This window comes from Myotis nattereri (genome assembly GCF_964212035.1).
Source record: "Myotis nattereri genome assembly, chromosome: 6".
Taxonomy (NCBI): domain Eukaryota; kingdom Metazoa; phylum Chordata; class Mammalia; order Chiroptera; family Vespertilionidae; genus Myotis; species Myotis nattereri.
The window spans coordinates 4,426,505-4,440,197 of NC_138081.1; positions in this window are offsets into that span (position 1 = coordinate 4,426,505).

The following is a 13,693-nucleotide window of genomic DNA, read 5'->3' on the forward strand; positions in this document are numbered from 1 at the left end:
TTTCTACATTTACATAAACTCCATATCACAGTAGAAAACAACATATAAAAATGTGCTTTAATAATAGTAGAAATTCTGACACTGATGAATCTGTATAAAGTACTTAATGTTATATAATAAAAGCCTAATATGCAAATTATCCCCTCGACTGATAGTTCGACTGCTCGCTATGATGTGTGCTGACCAGGGAGTAGCGCAGAACATGGTGAGTGTCAACAATGCAGTTCTGGCAACGGGCAGCAGTGGAGGTGTTGCTGGCCCTAATGGGCCCTGATGAGAGCGAGAGTGTGGTGGGATGGTTGAGCAGGTAAGTGGGTGGCGACAGGCCAAGGCAGGTATGAGAGGGCCCTGATCATCCAGCCAATCGTCCTGCAGATGGTGACCAGTGGCTGCAGCAGGGGTCAGGGCTGCCACCTGGCACCCAGGCACTGAGGGAGCTGGGCAGGGGCCAGATGACAAAGGCAGAGGGTGGTGCACAGGGACCTGGGGGCCCAGGTTCTTCCCAGGGACCAGAAGTCAGCAGGGACCTGCTCTTCCACACCAGATGCTCACGGTTCAATCACCAGCCAGGCCTAGGGACCATACCAGTGTCCGAATTTTGTGCACCCGGCCTCTAGTTCTGTGGTAATTGTCTTGCATTTGAGAGTGTTCACAATTTTACATTTTTCATTTTTAATGGTATTGTTGGTTTGTTTACTGTTGAGTTGTATGAATTTTTTATATATTTTGGATATTATCTCATTGTCAGAGCTTTTATTTGAAAATGCCTTCTCCTATTTCATTCTGTATGTTGCTTTCTTGTCTTCTTGATGGTTTCTTTACCTGTGCAGAAACTTTTTTGATTGCTACATTAGTTTTGCACTATTTTTAAGAACATAATCAGATTGCATTCCCAAAAACATGGTATTAGTTTGCAAGTACTGCTACTATACTGTAACCAAATATCACATAATGTGTTGCATAAACAATAGCAGTTTATTGTATAATAGTTTTGGAAGCTAGAAGTCTGAGATCAAAGTGTCAGCAGGGCAATCCTCCCTCTGAAGATGCTAGGGAATGATCAGCTCCAGGCCTCCATCCTCGCTTTTGGTGGTTTGACAGTAATCTTGGATGTTCCTTGGTTTATTGGAGCAAAACTCCAGTCTTCACATGGCACTCTTCCTGTGTGCATGTCTATGTCCAAATATACCTTTTTATAAGGACACCGATATACCTTTTTATAAGGACACCAATCATATTGAATAAGACACCCTCTCTACTCCATCTTATCTAGTTACTCCTGCAAAGACCCTGTCACATTCTGGGGTACTAATGGTCAGCACAGCAGCACATGACTTTTTGGTGGTGGTGATGGAGACACAGTTCAACCACTAACCTATAGTATACTGAGAAGGAAATGAGAATCAGGGGGAACTTAGGAATTTTAGATAATTGTTTTGAGAGGTTTGATTATAAAAGAGAGAAGAATGCACAGGAAGATATAGAGTTGATGCATTGTTTTTATTTTTAGATTGGCAAAATTTTGAAACTTTTAAGATTCTTTGGGAATAAAGCTAATAGAATGGCTACAGGGACTAACAGATGGATCCCAGTATCAGAAGGGACAGTAAGGAATCGATGGAGAGAATAGATGGGTTGTTCCCTGTAAAGTAAGAGGAATACTTCTCTCAGTACAGGGTGGGGCCAAATAGGTTTACAGTTGTTTGTTTAATAGTACAATAATGAACAAATAATATAAAAAATAAACTGTAAGCCTCTTTTTCCCCCACCCTGTATAACAATGAGGGATGAGTCATGGAGAAGTGCAGATTTAGTTAGATTTGATATATTTAATATTGCAAAGATGATATAATTTCTTTCTAATTGATTGTTATTATTACTATTAGAGCCCTGATTCAGGAAATTCGTGCAAGAGTAGACCTTCCTTCCCCTAGCTGTTGGCACCAGCTTTCCTCTGGCCCCGGCTTTGTCCGGAATGACATCTGGTCTAATTAGCATATTACGCTTATATTATTATAGATTATTTTCTTCAAAGGGGAACAAAATTAGGTGGATAAAGGGTTGTAAGTATAAATTAAGGATAATTTTTCATGAAATTGACTGGGTAAAAATAAAGAAATGCTGGAGAAGATTGTAGGATGACCAGATATTGCTGAAATCCAAGTTGTGACAGGTGACTACATTTGTACAGAGGAACCCATTTGTTCATGTAGGAGAATTTCTATAACATGCTGACAGAATGGTCAAGCATATATGAAGGATGGACAATGATGACAGAGATCTTCCCTTATTTGCAAGCAAATACATAAAATTGTTAACCAAATTACAAATGTTCAACATATAAATGGCTTAAACATATGAAAGTTTATTTCTCACTGAAAATATTTCATGAATTGAGCAGTAGATAAGTTTTGACATTGTCACAAACCCAAGCTCATTCTATCTTCTCTGCCATCCTATCATTGACATGGTCAGAGATGGCCTTAGAGTTCCATCCATCATCCACATTATGGCCAACAGTAAGCAAAGACAACAAGAAGAGCACACATTTTCCCTTTAAGGACACACGGCAGAAATCAGCTTACAATGCCTTGGTCATTATTCAGTCACATTCAGCAGGGGAGGCTCGACAATACAATGTTTATATTAGGCTGCCCTAGGGCATAGCGATAGAAGAGGAGCCTATAACTAAGGAAAGAGGGCAAAATTATATGAAGGCAAACATCAGTATGTGTGCCAGAGCTTCATCTTAAGAATGAACCAGTAAGTAAGAAAAAAAATAATTGTGGCTGCTGGGAGAATTGGGATAACCTTTCGGGCCCAATGTCATCATTAATCGCAGAAGGGTTGGCCTATGAAGTACATCAGTCACTTCTCCTCCACATGGACGATGCTCAAGGGCCCTGAGCCAGAGGACCAAAGTCTGAAAAGTGCTCTTAGGACACCATTAAATGTGTTCTTGGGAAAGCTGAAAATATAGGACCCATCTGTCATGTTACAGAAAGATACTTCTCCAGCCTCATAATCCAGGAATATCCCCACACTAAGGGGTCTTGCTCTTAGAGTAAGAGGTGTTTCTGGGGATGTGAGAGCCCAGTATGCCCCATCATAGAGCCTGATGGCCCAGAAACGATTCTGTGGGGATATAGTGACCCTCCCCTTTCTTTTTACAGTATCCCTACAAATTCCGAGGTCCCAGGACTGCATGTGCCCAACCTCTACCTCCCAGTAGCATTTCCCTGAGCTGATGCCCTGCTGACCCAGAACACAGGGAAGGGAGTCAAATCTCTGTGAGGAGCTGGGTAGATCCTGACAAGGCTCTTGCCAGGTTACTCGTTTTCCATCTTCAGACAGGAGGAGGGCAGGATGGGCAGTGGCTGCATCCAGGATCACATTTACTGCAAAGACAAATGGACCATCATGTTTCCTGGAAAAGTCTCAGTTGCCTCGGCCAGGGGTCCCCATTCTGTGAGGGCTTCTCTGGTTCTGGGCAGACCCAGCGCTCCTCCACTCATCCTCCCCTGACAGTGCCTCCAAAGGAGCAGGGTCCCTCTGTACCACCACACACTCACCAGCTTTCGATCCTTCTTTCTTCCAAGCTGCAAGAGACATATCAACATGAAAACCCACCACCTGAAAGATAAAGCTCCCGTCCTCCCAGAATATCTGGGTATGAATTCTTAAGCATTAATTCAGGAATGAAAGTACCAATGGAAATATTTGTCCATGTACTTGCACCTCTTTTCACAGCCCATTGAGTTATATCTGACTTGAAGAACTGACTCATCATTATGTTCTTCATCTGAACTTTGCATCTGGTGTCTATAACCTATTTAGGAAATTGGAAAGAAATAAAGTATATTACCTTTCTAACCAAATATATACATTTTTTGCTATGGTTTCCTCATCCTTTACCAATCAAAGCATAGTGTGACATACAATATTTTTTAAAATCTGCTATTTGTCTTTCTCTGACTGGATTATTTCACTTAGCATAATAATCTCTAGGTCCATCCATGCTGTAGAAAAAGTTAAGAGGTTTTATTTTTTACTGCCATGCAGTATTACACAAATACCATATGATCTCACTTATATATGGAATCTAACAAACAAAATAAACTGTGAAACAAAATAGAAATAGGGCATGGATACATGGAACACTGACTATTGTCAGTGTGGAAGGGGTTTGGGATGGATAAAAGAAGGTAAAGGATGAGCTAAAGAACAAATATGCATAACCCACAGACACAGAAAACAGTGTGGTGATGGCGGAGGGAAGTGGAGTAGGGCTGGGTGGAGTTTGCCAATGAGAGGGGGGAGTGGGACATCTGTAATAATGTCAACAATAAAAGTTAAGTTAAATAAAACCACTAAAATTTAATATTTCAAACATGTTATTATCTGTTAGTATGTTGAATAATCTATTGATTCCATGAAATGTATGTTTTGGTGTTTCTTTGATTTTCAAAATATTTTCTTGCCCACACTACGTGTTAATTCAAGATATCTTTGATAATAGCGTATTTTTCAAGAGTCAATGGCACTCACCCTCATATGATGATTTAGTCCCAGCTGCAAAAGAACAAAAGAGAAAACCATTCTTTTTTTCCCTTTCCTTTTTGTGTTTTCTTTCATTGTCTCTTCAATTTATCTCTGGTTTTGTCACATTTCTTCTTCTGAATCATTTGGACTTTCTTTTTCTATACTATATCTTCATATGCAATTTTTTTCAAACATTATGATAAAACTTAGGTGAAGGATAGCCAGAAATGGGAAAGCAACTAAAGGTGGGAGGGGAGGGGGAAGAGTGGAAAGAGTGTGGATAAAATAAAGACAGGAAGGAAGGAGGAGATGGGGAAGAACTTGTGGCTTGAACTTCAGAGAAAATTATTGATATTTAGAAAGAAAATGCTTTAAATGCTCTTTGCTGACTAAAGTATATTTTGCTGTATTACTTTACCCTATTCAATGGCCACAGGGGTAGAATCTAACAGAGACAGAAAATTGGAAGCTTTGAGAGATGAGTATAACTCATAGTCCTTGATTTGAGTCTTCCTCCCATCACCCACTTGTAAGAGCAAATTTAATTAAGATAGGAAGTGACATCATGAGAGAAAGTAGATATGGATTCCTGTGGTATAAACATTACCAATTTTTTTTTTTATTGAACCTTCTAACACTTTTCAGAATAAAATGCAAGGACACACCACATACACTAAACAGACATATAACCAATGGACATAAGACACTGGAGGGTAGGGGGGGCCAGGGGATTGTTAAGGGCGGGGAAAAAACGGGACATATGTAATACTCTTTGCAATACTTTAAGCAATAAAACAATTTTTAAAAAAGTAATGAGGAGAATACGGGGAAAGCATCCATCTGACCAAACTGCATCTGCAACACTAGTCATATGAAGCCTGCCACATACATAAAGAGATATATTCCCAATCTGAAAGCAAAAGTATAATAAAAATATTATTAGTAAAGGAGAATATTATACTTTCAGAAATATCCTTGGATGTAAGCTTCTCGAATCATTTACAGAAAAATAATTAGAATATATATATATATATATATATATATATATATATATATATACTCTTTTGTGTTTATAAAAGAGTTGCATTTTGTAGAAATATCTACTGCATCATGAAACTGCAGAAATAAAAAGAATAAACACTACATTGGGTAGAAAATAAGACGGGGTAAATTGTGTAAACTATTTGTATATTGCTCCTTTTTTTGTCTTCTTTGCTAAATCCCTCCAACAATATGATGATTGCTGGAGGGAGAGGTGGGGGGAGGTAGAGGGGCATAAATGGTGATGGATGGAGACTTGACTTGGGGTTGTGAACACATAATACAGGGAACAGATGATGTGTTTGGGGAATTTTGCAAATGAAACCTATATAATTGTGTTAACCAGTGTCATTCCAATAAATTCAATAAAAAGGAAAAATATTTGTATACTTGTTATATGATCAAGGGAAGTGGAAGATTGATCTCGTGTTTACAGCTGTCCAATGAATGATATCATAATTTACACATTTCTGATAGGACAATGGATAGAGAAACTTACTCAGCAAGTTTGTTGACTACTTTCATTTCTTAAGGTTTCAGGAAGTATCAGTTACATATGTTTCCTATCATCTAACAGATATTCAGAGTTAGGATGCTATATATATATATACGTCTACACCAGGGGCCCTCAAACTTTTTAAACAGGGGACCAGTTCATTGTCCCTCAGACTGTTGGAGGGCCAGACTATAGTTTTAAAAAAAAAACTATGAACAAATTCCTATGCACACTTCACATATCTTATTTTGAATTAAAAAAACAAAACGGGAACAAATACAATATTTGTATTTCCATGTGGCCCGCGGGCCGTAGTTTGAAGACCCCTCAACAACACTAATAAAAGACAAACATGCAAATTGACTGTACCTTCGCTACTCCTTAAGCCACGCCCACCAGCCAATCAGAGTGACTATATGCAAATTAACCCAACCAAGATGGCGGCTGGCAGCCACGGAGCTGGAGCAAGCAGGAGGCTTGGTTGCCCCAATGATGGAGGGAGCCAAGCTTCCCAGCCTGCGTGGCCTGGCTCTGAGCTCCAATCAAAGCAACAAAGTTTCAATTATAGAAGGTAAATAAACCCCAGATACCTGCTTTCAGCAGTATGTGGCCACGGAGCTGGAGTGAGCAGGAGGCTTCCCTCCCACCCACCCTGGCCATCTCTGAGCTTCTCTCAAGGCTACAAAGTTTCAATTATAGAAGGTAAATAAATCCCAGAATAAAAATAAAAAAATAAAAAAAGGAGAGGCTGGGAGCTTCCGTCGTAGAGGGGGCTTGGCCAGCCTGAAATTGGCCCTCAGCCCCTCACTCAGACTGGCCAGGAACCCCAGTGGGGACCCCCACCCTAAAGGGGGTGTGGCCAGCCTGAAAACAGCCATCAGCCCCTCACCCAGGCTGGCCAAATCTCCATGGGGTGAGGGTCCCCACTGGGGGGGGGGGCTTGACCAGCCTGTAAACAGCCTTCAGCCCCTCACCCAGGCTGGACAGGCACCCCACTGGGGCCCCCACCCTGATCCTGGACACCCTTCAGGCCAAACCAGCCAGTCCCCACCCATGCACCAGGCCTCTATCCCATATAATAAAAGGGTAATATGCAAACTGACCCTAAAAGCAGAACGACTGGGAATAACTGGTCACTATGACACACACTGACCACCAGGGGACAGACGGTCAATGCAGGAGCTGCCTCCTGGTGGTCAGTGAGCTCCCACAGGGGAGCTCTGCTCAGTCACAAGCCAGGATGACAGCTGCCAGTACAGCTGTGGTAGTGGGAGCCTCTCCCACCTCCTCAGCAGGGCTAAAGGTGTCCGACTGAAGCTTAGGCCTGCTCCCTGCTGGTAAGTGGATATCCCCCGATGGCTGCCAGGCTGCCAGAGGGATGTCTGATTGCCAGCTTGGGCCAGGTCCCCCAGCAGGTGGACATCCTCCAAGGGGTCCCAGACTGCAAGAGAGCATAGGCTGGGCTGAGGGACCCCCCCCCCCCCCAGTGCACAAATTTTTGTGCACCGGGCCTCTAGTCTATATATATATATATATATATATATATATATATATATATATATATAATGAGTATATCAATCTAATGCTCTTTATCTCACCATATCTTAGTGAAAATGTAACAAGTCTCTGGAGGAAAAAGAAGCCAATGCTTGTAAGGGAGAATTGTTATGGAATGAAAAAAGAAGAAATAGGAAAGGATGGAAAGAAATGAAGAGAACTTAATATAGGAGAAGTCTATACACAAAAGTTGGTTAAAAAGGATAAAATTTATTAACTGAAGAAAGATACCTTAGAAATATTAGTATGATGACTACCTCAATACTTGATATTATTTAGACTTTTGTTGTTTGATTAGTAAATTCTTATTATTGCAGTAGCTATATGGTATAAAGTTGCTTAAAGCACTAAATTAGAGAATACTGATTCACTGGTCCTAAGAAAATGCAGGATTAGTTTCTGGGCACATCTATTCACAATATTTTTGTTCACCTATGTAACAAAAACTAACTGTATTTGGATTTTTATTTTACTTTATGCCTAATTGAGCTAATGTACTATAAACAAAAATCACTTAAAAGGAAGGGAAGTGAGTTACTAACAGTGGAAGAATTAAAATTAAATAACCAAAATCTTTGGTGGAGAAAATTCATATATCACAAACTCTAAAAGTATAAAACTTTACAGGCATATTGTTAATATAATTATATTGACAGAATGGGTCTATCTGTATTGATTGTAACAATAAGAGAAATCAGAGGAAGTATGGGAGAAAATGTCAAAGCAAAATGATGAGAAATATATATCTTGCCTTAGCTAGTTTGTCTCAGTGGATAGAGCATCGGCCTGCAGACTGAAGGGTCCTGAGTTTGATTCCAGTCAGGGCCCCATGCCTGGAATGTGGGCTCGATCCCCAGTGGGGACATATAGGAGGCAGCCAATCAATGATTCTCTCTCATCATTGATGTTTCTATCTCCCTCTCTCTCCCTTCCCCTCTGAGATATATATATATATATATATATATATATATATATATATATATATATATATAATGTATATTTTAGAGTTGAAAAATATCATCATTGAGAGTTGAAGGCAAAGATACAATAAAAAAAGAAATACACAGTGAAATATGTTAATTGACTTGCCTTTTCCTTGTCTACTTTTACCTGAAAAATGGAAGGAAGAAAGACCAAGTTCACTAAAAATGAGAGCACAATGTCAGGAGGGAAGACAAAATTTTGAAAACCTTTTATAGTTAATCCATGGTTCAAATTGATCTATACCTCTGATTCATCAAACAAGAGACAAAATTATTTTACATTCTCCCACCTCTTGGTGCAAAAGGAATTAACAAAAAATAGGAGATAGCACAATGGGAATAAATAAATTGGAACATCTTCTGAGATAAACTGCATCAATCATTTGTGTTTCATTTCGCTTTCCTCTTTTTCTAAAAATAAAATGCAAACCCTCTCACATATATGAGATGGTACTTAAAAAGTGATGAGGAGGTATACATTAAAAATACCCATTTGGAGATTGGCTTCAGACATAAATTGGGACCCTACAGCGACTCTGGACAAACACCTACTACCACAGCTACAGATTCATGGACACCAAGGCTCCAGCCATCCCGACTGTAGATTCCTGTGAGTCACAGAGTCCATCCCCCTCCTGCTTGTCCACTTCAGTGGCATAAGACCTGCACAACCCATGGTGCATTAGCAGACCTCCCACCAACATAGGGTGGCTGTGCAACCCGGCCCCTAGCAGGCCAGTGACTATGATTCTTGGCGCATGCACAAGGACTCTGATTCTTGGTACACACATGCATGTGAGGCCCCCTGCTGACCCAAAGGCACCTGAACTGAATGCCCGTGACTCTGATTCTTGATGTATGCATTTGGGGACTCTGATTCTTGGCACATGCACAGGGCCTCTGCTGACTCAAGGTGATTGCACCTATGACTCTTATTTTTGGTGTACACAAACCTGGGGAGGCCGCTGCTGACCCCCAATGGTCGCACCACCTGCCCCTGAGTGGGCCAACTCTCGAGCAGGATGACACATGGCACACACTACTCCAGCCATGCCACAGCAGCCATGTGTCTCAGTGCCTGAGCTCTTCAGTGATGCTCAGGTTGCATGACTTTCCCACCGCCCATGGCTCAGGCCACTGCAACTTGGTGCTTGGACCTTTTTGTGTTAGCAAAAATGAGGAGACAATAAAACAATTCTCAGAGGAAAGAAAAGGAGGAATCACCAAGAAGGGAACTAAATGAGATGGAGGCATGAAATGTACCAGGAAAGGAATTTGGCATAATGGTCATACAATTCATAAACTGGATGGATGAGAAAATCAACAACTTATGCAAGAATCAGCAGGACATCAAAAATGATAGAGCTACAATACAAAACATGATGGAAGTTTTTAACAGTAGACTAGGAGAAGCAGAGGACCAAATTTTTGAGTTTGAAGATAAGATAGAGAAAAAAGCCCAAACTGAACAGCAAATGGAGAAAAACAAAAAAACAAAACAAAAACAACAACAACAACAACAAAAACAGGAGGGGAGCCTAAGGGAGCTTTGGAATAACATGAAACAAAGTAACATACATATAATAGGGGTGTCAGAAAGACAAGTAGAGCAGCAAGGATTAAAGAATCTATTTGAAGAAATAATGACAGAAAACTTCCCTGATATGGGGAAGAAAAAGTCACACAAGCACAGAGAGTTCCAATCAAGATGAACCCAAAAAGACCCACACCAAGACAGGTCGTAATTAAAATGGCAAACTTTAATGACAAAAATAATTTTAAAGGCTGAAAGAGATAGACAGAGAGTTACCTAAAAAGGATCTTCCATCTGATTATCAAATGATTTCTCAACAGAAACACATCAGGCCAGAAGGGAATGGAATGAAATATTCAGAGTGATGCAATGCAAGGGACTGAATTCAAGAATACTCTATCCAGCAAGGCTATCAATCAAAATTGAAGGGGAAATAAGGAGTTTCACATACAAAAAAGGCTAAGAGATTTTATCACTGCCAAGCCAGCAATGCAAGAAATATAAAGGGACTTTTGTAAAAGGAAGAAATAGTAAAGGAGGAAGGAACACAAGCAAAAGAAATATAAATGACTATAAACAAGTACCTATCAATAATAACATTAAATGGAGATTGACTAAATGCTCTAATCAAAAGACATAGCATGACTAAATGGATAAGAAAACATGAGCCATATATATGTTGTCTACAAGAGACCCACCTCAGAACAGGTGACTCACACAGATTGAAAGTGAAGGGATGGGAAAATATGTTTCAGGCAAATGGAAATGAAAAAAAAAAAAAGCTGGGCTAGCAATGCTTATATCTGACAAGATAGACCTCAGAGTGAAGGCCATACCAAAAGACAAGGAAGACCACTTCATAATTCTAAAGGGATTGATACAACAAGAGCATATTACTCTGGTAAACATGTATGCACCCAATGCAGGAGTAGCCAAAGACATAAAAAAAAAAAACTTCTGAAAGATATCAGGGAGAGGTTGACAGCAATATAAGCAGGAGACTTTAATACCCCATTAACATCACTGGATAAATCACCTGGACAAAAAATCAGCAAAGAGACAGCAATCCTAAATGACTCAGTAGATCAGATGGACTTAATTGACATCTTCAGAAATATGTCAATTGACATTCCACCAGAAAGCTACAGAATTTTTCTCAAGTGCACATGAGACATTTTCAAGGATAGAACACGTATTGGGATATAGGCAAAGTTTCTCCAAATTCAAGAAGGCAGAAATCATATCAAGTATTTTCTCAGACCACAATGGCATAATAGTATAAATAAACTGTAATAAAAACAATAAAAAATTCAAACACTTGGAGGCTAAAATAGCATGCAATTAAACAATGATTGGGTTATCAAAAAAATCAAAGAAGAAATAAAAAAACATCCTGAAAACAAATGATAATGAAAACATAACAATCCAAAATCTATGGGACACAATGAAAGCTGAGAGGCAAGTTCATGGCATTACAAGCCTACCTCAAAAAACAAGAAAAACTGGTAAAAAAAAACACAAACAAAAACAAAACAAAACAAAACAAAAAACAAAACCTACAAAAACATCTAACTCTACAACTTGAAGAATTAGAAAGAGAGCAGCAAAAAAAAACCAAAAAAACAAACAAACAAAAAAAACCCAGAGTGAGCAGAAGGAAGGAAATAACAAAGATCAGAGTGGAAATAAATAACATACTCACCAAAAAGAAAAAAAAAATACAGAAGTTCAATGAAACTAAGAGATGCTTCTTTGAAAGGATAAACAAGATTGATGAACTTCTAGCCTGGCACACCAAGAGCCAAAGAGAGAGAACCCCAGTAAACAAAATGAGAAATGAAAGGAGGAAAATAACAACGGACTCCACAGAAATACGAAGAATCATAAAAAAATGTTATGAACAACACTATTCCAACAAACTGGTCAACCTAGAAGAAATGCACATTTCCTAAAAAAATACGACCTTCCAAAACTCAATCAGAAAGAATAAAACAATCTGAAGGTGCTGATAACTATGGAGGAAATTGAAGCAGTAATCAAAAACCTTCCAACAACCAAAAGACCTGGAACAGATGGCTTCACAGGGGAGTTTAATCAAACATTCAAAGAAAAACTAAAACCTATCCTCCTCAGACTTTTCCAAAAAATTCAAGAGGAAGGAACACTTCCAAGCTCTTTCTATGAAGCCAGCATTACCATAATCCCAAAACCAGATAAAGACAATACAAAGAAAGAGAATTACAGGCCAATATCCCTTATGAACATAGATGCCAAAATTCTCAAAAAAAAATTCTAGTAAATCAGATCCAGCATTGCATTAGAAAGATCATACACCATGACCAAGTGGAATTTATTCTAGGAATGCAAGGATGGTACAATCCAAAAATCAATAAATGTGATACATCACTTAAACAAATTGAGAGATAAAAACCATATAATAATATTAATTGATGCGTAAAAAGCATTTGACAAAATCCAACACCCTATCTTGAAAAAAATCCTCAGCAAAGTGAAAATAGAGGGATCATAAAATTATCATTATTCAAAGATGACATGATATTTTTTATAGAAAACCCTAAAGACTCCATCAAAAAACTTAAAGAATTAATAAATGAATTTGACAATGTAGCAGGATACAAAATTCACATCCAGCAATGTATGGCATTTTTATACATCAATAATAAACTCGCAGAAAGAGAAACTAAATAAGAAATCCCATTTTTCATTGCAACAAAAAATTTAAGATACCTAGGAGAATAAATTTTACCAACGAAGTAAATAATCTGTTCTCAGAAAATTACAGGATGCTGAAAAAAGAGATAGAAAAATGCAGAATATACCATGTTCATGGATTGGTAGAATCAATGTCATTAAAATGTCCATACTACCCAAAGCAATAAAAAATTCAATGTAATCCCCATTAAAATACCAATTGCAAACTTCAAAGACCTAGAACAAACTCTCCAAAAATTCATATGGAATAAAAAAAAGACGCTGAATAGCTGCAACAATCTTGAGAAAGAAAAACAATGTAGGAGGAATCACAATACCAGATATCAACCTATACTATAAAGCCACTGTTCTCAAAACAGCCTGGTACTGGAACAACAACAGGCATATAGATAAATGGAGCAGAACAGAGACCCCAGAAATCAAACTAAGCCATTATGCTTAATTAATATTTGACAAAGGAAGCAAGAGCATACAATGGAGTCAAGACAGTCTCTTCAATAAATGGTGTTGGGAAAACTGGACAGATACATGCCAAAAAATGAAACTGGACCCCCAACTTACACCATACACAAAAACAAACTCAAAATGGCTAAAGGGACTCAACCGTATGCGGGAAATCATAAAAATCTTAGAAGTTGCCATAGGCAGTAAAATAGCAGACATTTGTCGTAGCAATATCTTTACCAATACAGCTCCTAGGGCAATAGAAACTAAGCAGAAAATAAACAAACTGGAATACATCAAAATAAAAAGCTTCTGCACAGCAAAATAAACCATCAACAAAACAACAAGAAAGCCCACTACATT